At 50.3% G+C, this 18,823-nt stretch overlaps 1 protein-coding gene and 1 long non-coding RNA gene across 5 annotated transcripts in view; both read left to right on the forward strand.

The window, feature by feature from the left end:
• Nucleotides 1-18,823, forward strand: part of SLC39A14 (solute carrier family 39 member 14) — a 58,909-nt gene that overhangs the window by 11,287 nt on the left and 28,799 nt on the right. The window lies entirely within an intron of this gene.
• On the forward strand, nt 807-6,556 carry LOC118726183. The gene is made up of 2 exons (XR_004990220.2): nt 807-1,978; nt 6,172-6,556. It is a non-coding gene; the product is annotated as an uncharacterized LOC118726183 (long non-coding RNA).

Below are 18,823 nucleotides of genomic sequence, written 5' to 3' on the forward strand. Positions count from 1 at the left end.
AGTGGGTTTAACAGTTTGTTATATATATTCAGTCTTTTTCTATGAATGTATACATTTTAAGGAAATATGTACATAGTTTTGTAAGCTCTCATTTTTCAGTTAACATATGAACGCCTTTCTATGTCTTCCTTCTCCCACATAACTGGCATTTGTTGAGCAACCATTGTACACGAGGCCCTGCATTTATTGTATATTCGGTATCTCATTTAATTTTCTTAATTGTTGTGAGGAGGGACTGTTGGTAGCTTTATTTTTCTAAATGAGGAAAATAAGTTTTTAAAAATATATATATATTTTATTGATATTTTACAGAGAAGAAGCGAGAGGGACAGAGAGTTAGAAACATCGATGAGGGAGAATCATCGATCAGCTGCCTTTTGCATCCCCCCCCCCCCCCCCCACTGGGGATGTGCCCGCAACCAAGGTACACGCCCTTGACCGGAATCGAACCCAGGATCTTTCACTCCAGAGGCTGACGCTCTATCCACTGAGCCAAACCAGTTTTGGCGGAAAATAAGTCTCCTTGAAGTTGTTACTTAACCCAAGCCTTGAAGCTGATGATTGGAGACTCAGGATTCACACTGGGGTCTCTCACTCACAGCCCAAACTCTTAATCTCTGTACTCAAACCGCTTTGCCATATGAGTTAGCAACCCCATTCTGTTGTACACGTCCCTAATAGGAGCACTGAGACTGCACGCTCCGGGGGCAGGGATTTTTGTCTGTTTTCCTCATTGCCTTTTCCCCTGGCACTCACTCTATAGGAATTTGTTATTGGGCCTACATTTCCGTCAGTTCCTTAAAGCCAAATTCCCCCACTCAGGATAATTCCCCTGGGATGAAGTCCCAAAGTGAAGTATTGAGACTTGGTAAGATAATTTTAAAAGTTTTATTTCCCCCCCCCCTGCAAAAATAAATGTACAAGGATAGCCGAAAACAATTTTTAAAAGTAGTGAAGTTAGACTTGCTTTACCAGAAAAAAATAATAATGAAGAAAACAATTAGTGACTTCGTCACAGGGCTAGGTAAATGGAACAGAATAGGAACACCCAGAAACAGACCACAGAATGTGTAGGAATTCAGCAACCAATAATGGAATTATTTCTTACTAATTGTGTGGTTTTGAGTGAATCTACTTAGCCTCAGTGTCCTCATCTGTAAAATGCTTGCTGGATTTTACGATGCTTTTTGTTGTCTTAATGTTTCTGAATAGGGAGTTGTCTTATAGAGGTGCACAGGTAAGCCAGTGTCTTCTCTGCTCAGAAAAGCTGTCATTGTTACTTACCATTGAAGAAGTACTATGGTAATAGTAAAATGTCTTGTTGAGAAGAGCACATGAGATAATGAAAACAAATCGCTTAGCACCATGCCTGACAAGTAACAGTAAATCCTAGCAGTTCTTCTAAAATTAAGGGAGGGGGGGAAAGGATTATGGATGTATTGCAAAGGGGTGTTTAGATGCAAATAACATCATTGTTCAGCCCGTGCTGATTGGCAGGTAGTAAAGCGTCGTGGTTGGCCGTGTTCCTGCTCCGTGGTGCATGTAGGAACCCAGGCTCTCTCCAGTTATCTGTCTGCTCTGCCATCCTCATCTGTAAAGTGGACTTTGACCTCATGGTTGTTACTTGCCAGCCGGTGCCCCTGAGCAGGAAGGAGGAAGTGAAAGAGCGGGCACCACGCTGTGCTCTTACATGTCATTAGCCAGACCAGCCACCTGTGGCCTCTCTGTGCAAAGGATAGATTTGACTTTACCTCAGTTTCTAACTTCCTACCGACTCCACGGTTGAGGTGTACAAGGAAAATGGATGTTCATTAAACAGTAATGAGATAATTGGCTAACTCTTATTTAAAACGTTAGATTCTCTTTCTCACTCTATGCCAGAATTTAATTCTAGACAAATTAGAAATTTAATTTTTTTAAAGGCAAGGAAATAAAGGTGTGTATTTCTATAATTTCAGGGTGGGAAAGCATGTTCCAGGTGTTATGCCCAGACTTCGTGATCCCCAAGGACCACCAGGGAGCCGAGTCCGATGCAATAAACAAAAGAGCCTGTACCATGCTAGCAATGGGCTCCTCCCACTCATGCCGGCAGCATGGCGGAAGAGCGCGAATTTCTCCCGGTCCAGGCGTTTTGAGGGCTAGGGATAACTCCGCCCTACGGGGCGGAGTTGGGAGCTCATCCTCGCCCCGCCCTGCCCTTTCACTCCCCCCTTGTCTAATGTACCTAGTCAAATCATTGACTCAGCAGCCTACTTCCTTTCAGCATAAACAACAAATACAGTTATCAAGACCCTTAGTACCACAGTTCCCATCAGTATTGTCCTCACTGAAGTCCAGTTCCCCTCCTGCAGGCATCAGTTCTCCTCCTGGCCTGTAGTTGCCAGGATCCAGGCCATGCAGGAGCTGGGAGTCATGTAGTCAGGTCTGGGTGCCATCTACTTCAACAGCAGTGGGCGTGCTCAGGATAACAGTGCAGCATCCCTTTGAGTCCTTGGGCAGCAAATTTCTTTACCCACATTGAGTTCCAGGGCTACAGGGTCTGCGGTGGGCACTGGCAGTGCATCTGGAACAAGCAAACTGCAGAGCCTGTAAGGACTTGAGCAAGGAAATGGTTACCATACATGATCCCCTCCCAAAAAGGGGAAACTTGTCCCAATAAGGGGTACACCTGGCCCTCAAGAGGGCAAAGGACAGGGGGTTGGTCCAATTTTCACCGAATCTAAGACACATTTAGTTAAACCCCCTTTTCAAGAGTCTCGCCTGTCCTAAGGCTAGAGCTATGAGATACCTTAGCTACCAAGGGGAGGGCTGTTATCTGATAGTGGGGTATACCTCAACCTAATCTGAAGTGTCTATAAAAACTAGACCTTAATGCTAGTGGTTTAATCTCTGAAATCCACCTACCAATGCTCTCCTGGGGAGGTTCCCTGGGACCTGAATTCCCAGGGGGGATCCCCTTACCTTGCTTAGCATTTACCTGTGCACAGACAGTACTTCTAGCAACTCTGCCTCACAGAAGTTCAGAAGTCTTGGTGACACTTAACCTGGTGTCACCGGGCAACTCTGACCTAGAGCCTCTGGGACCAACAGTCTTGTCATCTGGAGGGTCCATCAACCATCTGGTCCTTCAGTGGCTTGCTTCTGGTCAGCCAATTCCTTCTGGCTGCAGTTGGTAACCCTCTTTTCTTTGTGGATGGCACAGTGTCTCTATCAAGGGGCCTGGATTAAGGCCAAAAGTTCTGGAACTGTGCCCAAATGGTGTGGTCCAAGGTGACTACCACTGCCCCTGCATATCAGGTCCCATCCTGAACATAACTGCTCCCATCCGTGAACAGTACCTTGTCGTCTGTTACCTCTGTGCAGTCATGAATGGGTTCCATCATCATCATCTGGAAGCAGGCTGGCAGGGTTGATGGCCAGAGTTTTCTGAATCTGGACACAGGGCTGGTCCAGGAGAAAAGCCTGGCCCATCCAGGTTAGCTCCTGGTCCAGAGTCCACTTATCTGCCTCCTTCACCAACAATGCTGTGGCTGCCACAGGGTCCAGTCTCTTAGACAGATAGGCAACAGGTCCCTTCCAGGGACCTAGAGTCTGAGTGAGAACCCCTTTGGCAATGCCTCTTACCTCACTCACGTAGAGGTGGAAAGGCTCCGCGTCGTCCAGCAAGGCTAGGGCAGCTGCTGAGATGAGAGCCTTCTTTAGCTCCTCAAAGATCCGTTGTTCCACTTTGGACCAGTTCAACAGCTGCATTCCCCCAGTACGTGTTCCTTCCGAGGACCACAGTCCTTCTTGATGTCCAAGGAAAACAGGCAGTTTGTCCGGTGGCTTCCTGGGCTGATGTACGGGTCCTATTGGCTCTCTCAAGACTAAATAGGGTGCCCCCATGCCCATCAGGAAACTAAAAGGCTTGCCTCTCCTAGCTAACCTGTCAGGACATACTCTTTATAATTTCTATAAAAATCTTATCTTCCAAAAATACATAACCATGCCTCAAATGTTAAAGAAAAGGCAAGGGAGGAGGAAGCAGGTCCAGTACCTGTTCCCAGGCCTCTAACAGCCACCTGAAATGTAAAATGCCACATTTTCCCTACAGATATAGATTTATCTACATTTCTAAGCCCCTCTACTCCCCACTGCAGAACATCGGTGAAAATTGTCCAAGCAGTCGCAGGGGGTTAAATCATACAAATAATTGTTTTCACATTGTTTTAACACAATTCTAAATAAATTATAAACCTTTGTGATGAAGTCTACTTAAACCTATAAAGTAGATACACATGACTGAAAACAAAATGATTCCCAAAGTTTAAACAAAATACAAGATGCAGGTACAAGCCCAAATTCAACAACAATGGCATATGAGAAAAGCAAAACAAAACAAATCAAATATAAAAGTTTCATGTTACATTAAACATTACTTTAGAAAAACTGACTTAAAAAAATACTGCATCACTGACTTAAAATAATTTTTTAAGTGTAAGCATTACATACTTTTTCATCTGACAAATGAGAATAAATCAATCCTTGAGATCTTAGATCATTACTGCTTATTCTTAACATATATAATACAGTTTAGCCTGCCATATTCTAGGCATCTAGTTACTGCAATTAACTTTTCCTAATTCAACTTATACTTTGAACTTTTAAAGCTGGCAAGTCAAATAAATTTGGCATTTCTTAGATTAATAACATTACATTTCTAATACATCCTGCTTATTCAGGGTAAAGTTTCAGCAACAGATCTAACCATACAGTTTTTTCAGATCTCAAAATTTTTTTCTGTAGTTCAAACAAAGCACTGAATAATCTCTTTGTAGGAGAGCTAATAGTCTTGCGCTCTCCGGCCTCCCCTAGACCTCTCCACACCAGAGGCAGTTTACTAGGATTTAAGACAATGTCAGAAAATCATAGGTCAATCATAATTCATACTTAAGTAGCTATATGACTCTGCTTAGCTGATACCAATGACAAGGAGACTAACCATTGTGGGCTGCTTCACCACCAATTACCTGCCACTCCCTGAAGCTGGAGCAGCATACAAATGCAAATGAACACATTCTTTACCTGAAGACTCTCAGCCATTACCTTCTAGTTTCCGCCTCATGGCGGGGAATTTCAAAAGCTGCTTACAATGACTTGGGAAACCAGTTTTAATTTATCTCCCAGTTATCTCCTCCACTTTTAAAACTTATTCTGTACCCAGAAAAGTGTTTTTAAGAACAGCCCAAAACTATGCGCACTCGTTTTGAACTGGCCTTTTCTCTTTACTGAGCACAGAGATTTGCCCTTGAGCTCTTCTCCATTACCGGATGTCGCCACGCCAGATGCCTTCACCCAGCCCAGGCCCCTCGGGCCCAGGCCTCCTGAGTGAGGCTGCTTTGGCAGCAGCCCCAGCCACGCTACTCAGGCGGGCCTAGGAGAAAGCGCAGGTCGCCCCAGCGGCTTCCCGGCTCCGCCTCCACTTCTCCAGGCAGCCAGCAAATTAACCCAGGTGCCTGCTCCCCGAGCAAGGCCACCACTGCCCAGCCGCGCTCCGACGCGCAGACTGAGCCCCGCGGGAGCCCCCCCTCCGACCCAACGCCGCCAGGGGGCCCCGCACCACCACGCCGGCCACACTTCGCCGGCTCCATCCTGGGGCGCCATGCCGCCCACAGATACCAAACTCAGACCTGGGAAAGGCTCACTTTCCGCAGGTGAGGCAACGGCTCACGCCATTCCTCTCCCCATATGAGGGTCCCTCTCGGGCCCTCCCGGGAGGTCAGAACGTCTTCTGATCCTCCTGCCCATGGCCTTCATGGTGCGTCCACCAGGCGTCTTCGGGCACCAATTCCATGAGGGGTTTTACGTCCCTCCAGAGCGCGCACACACCTACCGCGGCCAGTCAGACTCTCCGGATCGGGTTTTCCCTAATGGTCCCGGGGATTCCGGACGAATTCCCCCATCTGTTATGCCCAGACTTCGTGATCCCCAAGGACCACCAGGGAGCCGAGTCCGATGCAATAAACAAAAGAGCCTGTACCATGCTAGCAATGGGCTCCTCCCACTCATGCCGGCAGCATGGCGGAAGAGCGCGAATTTCTCCCGGTCCAGGCGTTTTGAGGGCTAGGGATAACTCCGCCCTACGGGGCGGAGTTGGGAGCTCATCCTCGCCCCGCCCTGCCCTTTCACCAGGCATGCTACTAAAAGCAGAAACCTTAAACGAAAAGTGTAATATATTAACTTTAACCTTTTAAAAAGGTTATGTCCACGTAAGAAACATTCAAACCTGTGCAGACTCTTTGTGAGTTTGTTTGAGCCAAACTGTTGACAATTTCCGGGAAGCAACATCTCAACAGATCGAGAAAATGCTCCAGAGAATGGCGGTTTTGCACCTTATTTTATACATTACAATCAAAAGAGAAGACTTCGTGGGTTATATGAAATTCACTGGTGACAGATTAGGGAAGTGAGAGAAAGCAAAGTGGGGACCTCTGGGATTGGATAAAAAGGTAAGTGATAGGCATATACATCTTTTCCATAGAGGGGTACAGGATAATTAAGAGTCAACCATTAACACTGAAAATAACAGTGAGGATCTGTTGTCTCCACGCTGGTGGGTTGGCAGAGCCCGTAGAGGTCTGGGAAAAGGCAAGTTACCCTGACATTTTACAGATGCGGTCCTAGAACTAAAAGACAAGAGACAGGCTCAGTTAAGGTAAACATGGACTTTCATCAGGGAGGATTCTAGCTTAGGATATGACTGCTTTTTTAATTAAAAAGTTTTAATTTCAAACCTCCTGTTGAGGTTATTTTAGGTTTCTGAGTCTGCAAAGCTGCCACATAGGCCTTCCCTGTGCTTGTCAGGTTAACATGGGACTTCAGTCCACAATATCCATTAACAAAACTAAAAGGCATACGATTAGGAAGATATTTGTAACAGGTGACAAAAGGTAAATATGTTCTTACACAAGAGTCCATACAGTGAACTCTTACATACACTGATAAGAAAAAAGATGAATGTATGACAGCAAAAATGGGCAAACAATGGTAACAGGCAATGTGTGCAGAAGAAATATAAATGTTAGTAAACCTGAAAATGTGATGAGCCACACTGGTAATCAAAGAAATGAAAACAAAGATGATTTCTAACCCATCTGGCTAACATGGATACTATTTTAATGCTCGGCATGGTGAGAATCTGTACAGCAGGTGTCCTTAGGGGTAGGCGGCGGGAACTGCACCAGGTGTTAGGCTGTGGGGTCACACTGGACCTTGGGTTCTGGCTAGGAAAGAATTTAGAGCCAAGACCCAAACTGTAAGAGAATATTTATTTACAAAATCACAGAGGTAGAAAAAGTAATTCCTACAAGAAATGGGCTTAGGAAACAAGTTATAGAGGTCAAGGAAGGCTCTCGGAGCCTGGGAGTGAGGGAAGCTGGAGGGGTTGAGAAGGCAGAGATGGGGTGGGGTGGGAAGTGGTGCTTCTGGAAGGGAGATAATGGGTCCTCTGTCCTAAGGGTTTTTTGTTTGGTTTTGTTTATATATATATATATATATATATATATATATATATATATATATATATTTTTTTTTTTTTTTTTTTTTTTTTTTTTTTAAACAGAGGAAGGGAGAGGGATACAGAGTTAGAAACATCGACGGGAGAGAAACATTGATCAGCTGCCTCCTGCACACCCCTACTGGGAGAGAAACATTGATCAGCTGCCTCCTGCACACCCCTACTGGGGATTTGCCTTCAACCAAGGTACATGCCCTTGACCAGAATCGAACCCGGGACTCCTCAGTCCGCAGGCCTATACTCTATCCACTGAGCCAAACTGGTTAGGGTTTTAAGGGTGGAGATTTCAGTGGAGGTTCCAGGGGGAGATATTAATTGAATATTTAGCAGCTTTCCAGGTGTGTCTTTTCTGAGTCTGGGTCTCTACTGATTGGTTGGTTGGTACCAGGGCAGGGAATCCTATCTAATAAAGAGGTAATATGCAGCCGAGACCAGTTTGGCTCAGTGGATAGAGCGTCGGCCTACGGACTGAGGGGTCCCGGGTTCGATTCCGGTCAAGGGCATGTACCTTGGTTGTGGGCACATCCCCGGTGGGGGGTGTGCAAGAGGCAGCTGATCGATGATTCTCTCTCATTGATGTTTCTAACTCTCTATCCCTCTCCCTTCCTCTCTGTAAAAATCAATAAAAATATATATTTTTAAAAAAGGTAATATGCAAATTGACCCTCATGTTCTTACACAAGATGGCTACCCCCATGTGGTCAAAGATGGCTGCCACAAGATAGATGGCAGGGGAAGGTAGTTGTGGGTGATCAGGCTGGCAGGGGAGGACAGTTGCGGGGGACCAGGCCTGCAGGGGAGAGCAGTTGGGGACAATTGGGCTGGCAAGGGAGCATTGATTAGGTAGGCTGGCAGGGGAGTGGTTAGGGGTGATCAGGCTGGCAGGCAGGTGAGCAGTTGGGAGCCAGCAGTCCTGGATTGTGAGAGGGCTGTCCGACTGTCTATGAGATCGGGCTTAAACCCGCAGTTGGACATCCTCTGAGGGGTCCCAGATTGGAGAGGGTGCAGGCTGGGCTGAAGGACACTCCCCCTCCAGTGCACTAATTTCGTGTACCAGGCCTCTAGTCATTATATAATGCAGGTCGTCTATGCAGTCCACTGGTCTGGTTTTGTTGCTTTTCTGGGCTTGAAGCTGAAATACAGCTGAGGCCTAGATGTCATCTCTAGGGAGGAAACATCAGGGAGTCCAAACCGCTGTGTGACCAGCTATGTGCTAGGGGAGGGACAGTCACCCTGGGGGCCGGGTCCCACCCTACACCGGCCCTTTGCTAGGCTCCTGGGGCTTTCCATCCTGGTGACTTTATGTGGCCCATCATCTTTGCTCTGCGCACGTCTGGCTAACTGCCCACCACACTTACACACAGATAGTAGGATTATTAAATTATTGAATCTTCAGAAGGATAATTTAGCAGACTGTATAGTAAGTTCTTAGTAAATATTTTTACCTGCTGGCTTGGGGGCAGAGACTGTCCCCAGCTAACTTACTCCTGATCTCACTGATTCTTCTGGTAAGATCCCCTTTACCTCTTAGGGCCTTTCCCTGTGCCCTGCGGACCGGTAGGGAAGGCAGCCAGCTCCACCACCACCACTCCCCACCCAGCACCCCCAGGGTTGCTGGGCTGTCCTCCCCAAGAAAGAGGAGGGAGGACAGGCCCAAGCCACAGTTTTTCCCCTGTGTCTTTTACTGGAAGCCTGAAAGGTTGGCCTGTGTGGAAGGGCGGGCGGTATATGTGTGGGTCCTGTGAGTCACAGGGAGCAGGCTGTACTGGGCTCTCTTTCCTGGAAACCAGAGGGCCCCGGGCCAGCCCCCCACGGGCTCTCATTTTCTGTACACGGTGGAGCCTTGTCGGCCTTCAGGAGGCTGGCCCTGCTCTCCCTCCCAGCACGTGAGCCAGAGCCGGGCCGCCCTGGCGTCCCCTCCCGCCCCCGTCCTTTCCTGCTCACTGATGGAGGGCCCTGTGCTTTGTCATCCCAGGGCCAGGGCACACTGGCCGGTGTGTATGTATGTATTGATATTTCAGCGCTGACCATTTCCCTGATGTTGGAGGCTTTCCCCATGTGCGAGGCCTGGCAAGTTCCCAGGAGACCGGGTCCCTGGGCAGTTTCCAGGGGCAGCAAGCCACAGGCGTTCTCATCGGCTTTCCCAGAAAGGTGCAGCAAGTACAGAGCCACCCATCCCCCAGGCTCCCCCCACTAGCCAAGTGCCCTCGGTGGACAGATTTCTGTTCCGCTTCTTGCTCCTCTCATGTCGGCCGCCCCCTGACATCCAGCAGACACTTACCTCCTGCGACAGAGGCCTTGAGCCTCGGGAAGCCATGGCGTGTGCACAGCTCCGCTGCCCGGATTGTGCCTGTGACCTTGGCACTTCTCACACCGATCCCTCCTGGCAGCGGCTCACGAGCCCCTCCCCCAGCGTTTCAGGATGTGTGTCGTTGGCACGTTGGGAGAGGCTGTGCTCACGGGACCAAGGCTCAGAATTTCCATGAGCAGCTGAGAAATTCTAGAAACAGCCTGTCCTGATGGGGTTTCCTTTGCTTTTCTGCCCTGCCTCGGGGAAGTCGGTGTGTTACTTTCGGGAGGACTGTCAGATGGCTGCCTGTTCACACCACCAGTCCTGAGGGCTTGGGGAAGGGAGGCTGCCTGCCTCTCCCACCACCTTCCTCCTGGACCCCCAAAGTTTTCCTTTCATTTTTCTACCTATGTTTTGTTCTCCAACTTCAGTTCTGTTGGAGCTGCAGGAGAAGGGGTGTCTGCCCCCTGGGGATGCTTGTATTATAGTTCAATTGCGGGTAGAGACCAAAGCACAAAAGAATTCTTTTATATATATATATATATATATATATATATATATATATATATATATATATATAATATATATATATATATATAATTGATTTTTTACAGAGAGGGATAGAGAGTTTGAAACATCGATGAGAGAGAATCATCGATCAGCCGCCTTTTGCACACCCCCTACTGGGGATGTGCCCACAACCAAGGTACATTGCCTGCTGTCTTGGGGGCAGAGACTGTCCCCAGCTAACTTACTCCTGATCTCACAGATTCCTTTTCTGGTAAGATTCCGGAATCAAACCTAGGACCTTTCGGTTCGCAGGCTGATGCTCTATCAACTGGGCCAAACCGATTTCGACCAAGGCACAAAAGAATTCTAAGCTGAGCAGTGGGCAGGGAATTAACACACTCGTTCAGCAGGCGTCCTGTGGGCAGCCTCCCTTCTAGGCACTCACTCTTCAGGCTCTGCAGGAGGGAAAATAGGCCAAGACTCCACCACTGTGGAGGCTAGTAGGAGGATATTAAATATGCAAACAAAAAAGAGAGAGACTATACTAGGTGGTGATAATAGCTAAGAAGATAATAAAACAGGTGTTGGGGTTCTGAATGACTGTGAGTGGTCTCCCCCCCACCCCCACCCCCACCCCCACTCCTTCCTTTGTTTTTTGACCAGGTGGCCCTCCACTTTGAGGAGGTGACACTTGGACTGAGACATGATATGAAGATCCAAGGGGAGAGCATTTAAGTTAGAGGGAACAGTGAGTGCAAAGGCCCTGAGGTCACAATGCACTTGATGTGTTGAAGGGAGAGGAAGAGGGCAGGATGGCTGGATCCAGTGAGAAGAGGGCTTAGTCATAAAGGTCAGCAGAGTCAGCAAGGACTAGATGACAGTGATTTATAGGCCAGAAATAAGAGGTTTAGATTTTATTTCCCCTTTACTGGGAAGTCATTGGAGGGTTTAAAGCAAAGGAAGTGCTGTGATCAGATTTGTACTTTAAAAGGATGACTCTTTCATTGAGCCTTACACTTAAGATTTGGGTACTTTACATGTGTATCTGTTATACCCACTGTGGCTCAGAGGTTGAGCATCGACCTGTGAACCAGGAGGCCACAGCTCAATTCCTGGTCAGGGCACATGTCCGACTGTGGGCTGAATCCCCAGAGGGGCGTCAGGAGGCAGCCAAGAGAGAGAGAGAGAGAGAGAGAGAGAGAGAGAGAGAGAGAGAGAGAGAGAGAGAGAGGAGAGAGAGAGAGAGAGAGAGAGAGAGAGGGAGAGAGAGGGAGAGAGAGAGGGAGAGAGAGAGAGAGAGAGAGAGAGAGGGAAAGAGAGAGAGGGAGAGGGAGAGAGAGAGAGAGAGAGAGAGAGAGAGAGAGGAGCTCTGACAGTATGGGGCTATGTGCCCAGTGGAAGCTGGAAGGCTGGTTAAGAGAGTGTATTTCAACTTGAATTTCAGCACTGCCTCCCTCCACACGCCCTGTGGTGTGTCGGCTTCACAAGGAAAACTGGAAGGGCTCTTGTCCTCGGGGAGGGTACGAAGCTCCTTCCAAACCTTCCTGGAGGAAAGGTCACGGAGGATGAGGAGCAATCTGTGACCTTTTCTTGGAGGGGAGAGGTCACGAAGGATGAGGAGCACTCAGTGCTAACACGCTGCAGTCCGTCCTCTTGGTTGCATATGCTCCTGTTGTGTGGACGGGTTTGTTTATTCAGCCACTCTCCTGCTTTTGGGTTACCTTCAAGGTTTTTGTTATTGTGAAAAGTGCTGCCCTACGAATTCTCATGTCCATCTCTCTCCTCTCTCCCCCTCCCCCTCCTCACTCTCTCTCTCTCCCTCTCTCTTTCTCTCCCTCTCTCCCTTCCCCTCCCCTTCCTTTCCCTTCCCTTCCCCCCCCCCTCTCTCCCTCTCTCTCTCCCCCACTCTCTCTCTCTCTCTCTCTCTCTCTCTCTCTCTCTCTCTCTCTCTCTCTCTCTCTCTCGTTGAAAGTCACCCAAATAAGAGCATGTCTGAGTTGCAAACGAACATCAGAAACCCTTCTCAGGTGGCAATGCGATTGCCCTTGGGTTTGGGTAGCCAGAGAGGTAGTAAGTAAGCCTTTAAGTCTGGTGGAATGTTGATCCCTTTTTAATAGACAGCAGCCTGGAGGAGGTAGGGGAGTGCAATTGCCGGTGGGAATATGGGCATGAGTTGTGTTCGGGAAGTGGCTTCTTCTGCACCATATTGTCTGAGGCCGCTGTACCCACTCACAGCCCACACGGGGTAGTTAGCCTGAGGAAGGGTGACTGCCCATGAGTGTCTTTCTCTGGCCCTGCTCTGTATCCTAATGTGACAGGAGCCAGAAACCACGGCTGTGGCTCTGCACTCCGTCTGTGAGTGCCCTGGACCGCCTCTCCGGAGCTGATGCCCTGGCAGCGACCGAAGGACCAGGAGGGCACAGGGTCGGGGTCGTCATGCCCTCCTTTGCCCCTTGGACAGGAGGAGCTTTGAGAAGCCCCCAGGGCCCTAAATACCGCATCTCCAGTGAAGTCTGTCCCCGCCCTTCTGTCATCTGTACAGAAGGTGAGGGGATATTCGTTTTATTTAGTATTTATTTTATTATTTTTAAAAATATATTTTTTATTGATTTTTTTACAGAGAGGAAGGGAGAGGGCTAGAGAGTTAGAAACATCAATGAGAGAGAAACAAAAATCAACTGCCTGCCTCCTGCACACCTCCTGCTGGGTATGTGCCTACAACCAAGGTACTTGCCCTTGACCAGAATTGAATCTGTGATTCTTCAGTCCGCAGGCTGATGCTCTATCCACTGAGCCAAACCAGCTAGGGCCATTCTATTTATTTTTTTATTTATTGATTTGAGAGAGAGAAAGAGGAAGGAGAGTAAGAAACATTGATTTGTTATTCCACCTATTTATGTGCCCTGATCAGCGATTGAACTGCTTAGTTGGGGTATTTGGATGGCAAACTTGGGGTATTGGGAGGAGGCTTTACCCAACTGAGCTGCTCTAACCAGTAGAGCTACTCTTTATGCCTTTGTATTTACATATTCATGTGGCCAGTGCTTCCTCACATCCAACCAGCCTCCAAGGATTGGTAGTGAAACAACCAGGTCAGTTCACTGAAAGGTAGAACTGTCTTTCTAAGACAGCGAGCCTCTGAGACAGGGGGCGGGTTCAGAGGAAGAGAACGTTTCCCAGGGGCCAGGACAGGGGCCAGGACGTGGGGCGGGGATGGCGCTTCTTCCTGCAGATCAGCCTTCTTTCACCCCCAGGCCCTTCGCACTTGTGGAGGGAGTGCCTGGGGCACGGCCAGATACTCAGCTTTCCCACAGATGTTCCTAACAGATGCTAGACTTCCAGTGCTGTGGGTGGGCGTGGCGATGGGAGGGGCGGGATGGAGCCCAGGGTTCCAGGCCAGAGAGTATTGGGGAGGAGGGGGAAAGGCGGGAGGAGCCCAGTTGAGGGACCCTTGGCTGCCTCACTGTACTTTAAAAGGATGACTCTTTCAGGCAGAGGAGTAATCTTTGTTGTTGGGTGAAGGGGAGTGATGTATTTATTTTGTGGTGTATGTGTTTTATACACATCGCAGAGGAGTGAAGGTGTGTGTGGTAGCTGGCGAGGGCTTCGATCCAAGTGGGGTGGGGTGGGCGAGATGGCGGGGATGGGGACAGAGTGGGGGTGAGCAGCACAGGCAGCAGGCTCTCGTGGTTTCTCGGGAATCTTAGCGAGAGGGGCGCTCTGGTCACTTCCAGAGGCCCCAGCGGGAAGGCCTTTCTCCCAATAACCAGGTGGGACGGCCAGAGACCTCGGGGAGAGAACGAGCCGTTTGGGAAGTTTGGGCAGTAGGAGGGGAAATGGAGGAATTATGATTCAGGAATGCCATTGCTCAATTTCCCTCCCTTTCCTGCCCCCTTTCTCACTTCAGTTTGGAAATCAGGGGGTTTTCTTTCTTTTCCCCCCCGGTAACCCTCTTTCTCGTGGGAGGAGGGCTCACTTGTTGCTCTGCTGATAATATTTATGGCCATTGAGAAATCTGAGGTACAGCCTGTGCTTTTCTATAGGGGGGGGGGTGTGTGTGTGACCTGGCCATGTGTGCAGAGGCTGAGTGCTGGGTGGGAAGGGGCCACCCCTGGACATCAGTGGCTCGTGCCCTCTTCTGTGAAGGAGTCTGGAGATGTAAGGAAAGCTCTAGATCTTCCCGGAGGAGTGTGTATCGTGGTCACCTGGAGGGCTTTTTAAGACACAGTTTCCGATTCAGCCGGTTTGCGTGGGGCTGAGAATTTGCACTTCCAAGTTCCCAGGTCGAGGTGATGCCGCTGGTCCAGGGACCACACTCTGAGAACCACTTTCCTTAGAGACATGGTTACCCCGAATCCAGCATCTCTGCTATAGAGGCCGGTGTGGTCGGAGTCTTTGAGGAGGAGTGGGGGCTTCAGGATGGGAGGGCGTAAAGGTGGAGGCAGTGGAGCGCAGGGGCACTGAGGTAGGCAGGGAGGGAGGGAAGGAGAAAGGAAAGGAAGGAGCGAGGGAGGGAGGAGGCCCAGTGGGCCTGCCGGGGCAGGCAGAGTCTTCCTTTGCTGCAGGCAGATCAGTGGAACTGTCCTGGGGCCTGTCTCCTACTAGAGAGAGGTTCCGTGTGCCAGGAACCCAAGCATGCCTCTGCCTGCCGTGCTGTCTTATCAGGGCTCATGTCTAGGAAGGGCCTGCCTCACCTCCCAGAGGCAGCCTGGGGCTCGGCTGAGAGTATTCTTCTGACCATTTTGGGAAGAAGGGAGCACAGAGAGACTTCTTGTGAGAAGCCTTGGTGGCAAACTCTGCCCCCAGAGTGTCGCTGGCCAGGCGCTGGAGTTGGTATTTATAAGCAGCTCTCCTGCTGCAGAGACTGGAGCCAGACAAGCCTCAGACTGATTTAGGAGGTGATGGGGGGGAGGGGGGGGAGTAGGTCCTCTCTCACTCACCCTGATGCTTCGGTGATGAGGACAGTGAAGGAGCTTGTTTCTCTACTCGTGGCCGCTGAAGGAGCCCATTCAGTTCCTCGGTGGGAAACTGTGAGGCCAGCAGCCCCAGAGGCAGGGGAGGCCCACCCATTGAGGCCAGAGAAGGAAGTGACTCTGTAGACCACGTGGCACACTGCGTCCTCCCATCTGGACACCAGAGAGCCTGCTCCCTGGACTCCCGCTTCTGTTCTCACCCACCTCAAGGTCATTCTGCACACCCAGCCACACGGACATGCCACAACCTCAAATCTGACCATGTCTCTACCGAAAATGGTCCCACTGCCCCCCAGACCAGTCCAGCACCTTGCCATGGCCTGTCAGCCCTTCCCTGCCTGGTTCCTTCCGCATCCCCTCGAGTCCGCCTGCCACACTGGACTCTAAGTTCTCAGATGTGTGTGTTCACAGAGTCTTCCCAAATGCAGCTGCGACGTCCTGGACCATTGGTCCCACCCCTTCCCCTTCACCGGCACCGGCACCGTAACCTGGCCCACTTTTACCGCCCTTCGGGTCTCTGCTGAAATGTTTTCTCTGGAGGTCTCTGACCCCTGACCCCAGGTTTGCCTGCCCCCCCCCCCCCCCCCCGTGTTCTCTGTAGCTCCCTGCGCTCCGCCTCATCGGGACCTGTGCGGGGTGGTGTGGGTGGGCTTGCTCACCGGCACCCGTGAAGGAAACCATGTGGCTCACTCCTGTTGTCCTGGCATGTGTGTTAACAGTGCGTCCTTTCACTACCCAGTGCACTACTTTGGATAATACATTTCTAATAGAGAATCAAAAACCATGCTTTCCAGACATCCTTGCACTAAAATTCTTGTGTGACTCTGCCAGGTGCCTGCACTTGACCCAGTCTTTTTTTTTTTTTTTTTAAATACATTTTATTTATTTATTTATTTATTTATTTATTTATTTTTACAGAGAGGAAAGGGAGAGAGATAGAGAGTTAGAAACATCGATGAGAGAGAAACATTGACCAGCTGCCTCCTGCTAACCCCCTATTGGGGATGTGCCCTCAACCAAGGTACATGCCCCTGACCGTAATCAAACCTGGGACCTCTCAGTCCGCAGGCCAGTGCTCTATCCACTGAGCCAAACCAGTCAGAGCTTGACCCAGTCTAAAGTGCGTGGCCATCCCCTCCCTCCGGATGGGCTCTGGGACACCCATTTTGCTGGTGTGGGTCATGGCCGGGGTGGCACAATTCTGTGCGGGCCACTTCTTTGTCTGATACTTGATGGCAGCAGGGCCCCCGCTCCCTGGCAGCCCGCTCTGCACTGATTTTTGGGAGTAGCTCCTGGAAGCTCGCTCAGTCTAGATTCTGCTTCTCCCGCTTTCCTGATGATTCTCTAAGCCAGGCGTCCTCAAACTTTTTAAAGTGGGGGCCAGATCACGGTCCCTCAGAGAGCTGGAGGTCCGGACTATATGAACTACTAATTCCTACTGTAACACCTCGGCTGCGCTCACTGCCCAAAAAACCTGGCGGGCCGGATCAGACTCCTCTGCGGGCCGCATGTGGCCCGCGGGCCGTAGTTTGAAGACGCCTGCAAGCCATTGAATACCTCATACAATTCCCTTCCTGCTCAGATTGCCTAACTGAACCCTGACCAAAACATAACCATGTCATCATCATTCTTGCAAGTTACTTGTTGGATTGTTTTTCCCTTATCTGCGAGGGCAGGTACTAGACATCACCAGCATCTAGCACGGTTCCTGGTATGACACTGGCAGGCAGTGAGTGTTTGCTGAACAAATGGACTCTTGGACTGACTTTGTAAAAGTCGGGTAGGTGTAGCTAGCTTTTAGTTCAATGACTGTAGGTGAAATCGAAGGAATGGAGGTGATTTGGTCTAGATCAGCGGTCTCCAACCGGTGTCCGCGGGTCACTGGTGGTCCGTGAGGCCCAAGAGGTTGGCGACCGCTGGTCTGGAGAAGAAGAGAAATAAGGGTCATGACAACTGACTGCAGGGTTAAGCTTGGTCTGTGGGCCCTGGAGTTAGCATCCCGGTGGGAGGAGGTGCTGAGCTGTTCCCCAGCAGCCAGGCTCCCCATCTCCCCATTGCCCCTCTGTGTCCTGGGGAGGAGCAGAGAGGGGAGGGGCACTGTGGGAGTCCACAGTAGTTGGAGAAGAGTGGTCAGTAGGGGGCCAAGAAGGCTTCCTAGGAGAAATGGTAGTTGAGCTGCTACTGACATCGTCAGATTTAGTGAAGGGATAGGCTTGAGAACTTGGGGGACAGGGAAGAGGAACAGACCTAATGTTACACTGTCCCTTTAAGCTCTCTCTCATCAGAGTCCCCCTGTGAGGGTGGACGTGTAATCGTGCCCGGGTCACATGGTAAGCTAGAGGCAGGCCCCTCGTTTGAAGCCAGGGCTGCCCAACTTGTCGTATGGTTTAGCCACTGAGACCCTGTGTTTTACTTACTTATTTGACCCTGAGTAACAGGCCAGGGAGTTTGCTTCCAATGGGTGATGTAAGCGTTAGATGTGCATAGTACCGCGGTTCCTGAGCCACATGCTGGCCCCGTGGCCTGACAAACAGGAGTGGCCTGACAAGGACAACAGGTCAGAATTTTGCAATTGAGTGTCTGGGAAATGTTGATGGATGAATGATGAGAATAGGGGTGACCCTTGCCATGCCTCTGAGGGAGGGGAGGGCGCTGGGTGGGGTGTCTGGCTGGCTGCTGCTCACGGGGCCGCCTGACACAGGCTGTTGGTTTTGGAGGACCTCTTTGCTTTGTCAGGCCCAGGCTCCGGCTGGAACCATAGGGCCAGGCAGACGCACTCCTCCGTCCCCTACTGGTCCTCACTGGGGCTCAGCATGTGGCTGAGTCAGCCGGCCCCGCTGTCTGTGCTGGCTGCCCTCCCTCTCACAGGCTCAGATACGCCAGTGGGGAGCTCAGTAAATATTGGTCAGTGAGCAGCAGGCTGCTGGTTCTAATTTTATTCCCTGCTTCTGGGTCACCACTAGCTTTTTTTTGTTTTGTTTTTTTTTTAAATGTTTTCTCATCCTATCCCTCCCAGCAACATGAGGCTTCATGAGGAGAGTAAGTGAGCTGCTTCCCCTTGGCACTCCTGCCCCCTGCCCCCCGGCAGCCCTCCTGTGCTGCCTCCCCGAAATCTCCTGCCCTGGGCGGCCATTGACTGGGCCAGAGCTGGAGGCTGAGGTCTGAGGATGGGACCTGGGAGAAGAGCACACATCCTTTTAAGGTGTGCCGGAGAGCAGTTAGGTGGAGGCCCAGGGAGACAGGAAAAGAAAGGGCCCATTGAATCCTGGCTGCTTGGCCTGGCTTTGAGGCTGTAATGTTTGCTCTGTGCTTGGGAGGGGGTTGTAGCCTGTCTGAGAGGAGAGTGGCCTCCTGACCATGCTCATTGGGGGGGAGGGGTGAAGGTCCACAGTTTTTCTCAAAGCCCTTTGGACTCCAGGGAGCCTGTAGGGCGATCGTGACCAGCCCTGAGCTGGAGCTGAGGGACTCCGGGATTCTCCTGGGTCAGCTGGGATT

The sequence above is a fragment of the Pipistrellus kuhlii genome, unplaced genomic scaffold (assembly GCF_014108245.1).
Source record: "Pipistrellus kuhlii isolate mPipKuh1 unplaced genomic scaffold, mPipKuh1.p scaffold_m20_p_21, whole genome shotgun sequence".
NCBI lineage: Eukaryota > Metazoa > Chordata > Mammalia > Chiroptera > Vespertilionidae > Pipistrellus > Pipistrellus kuhlii.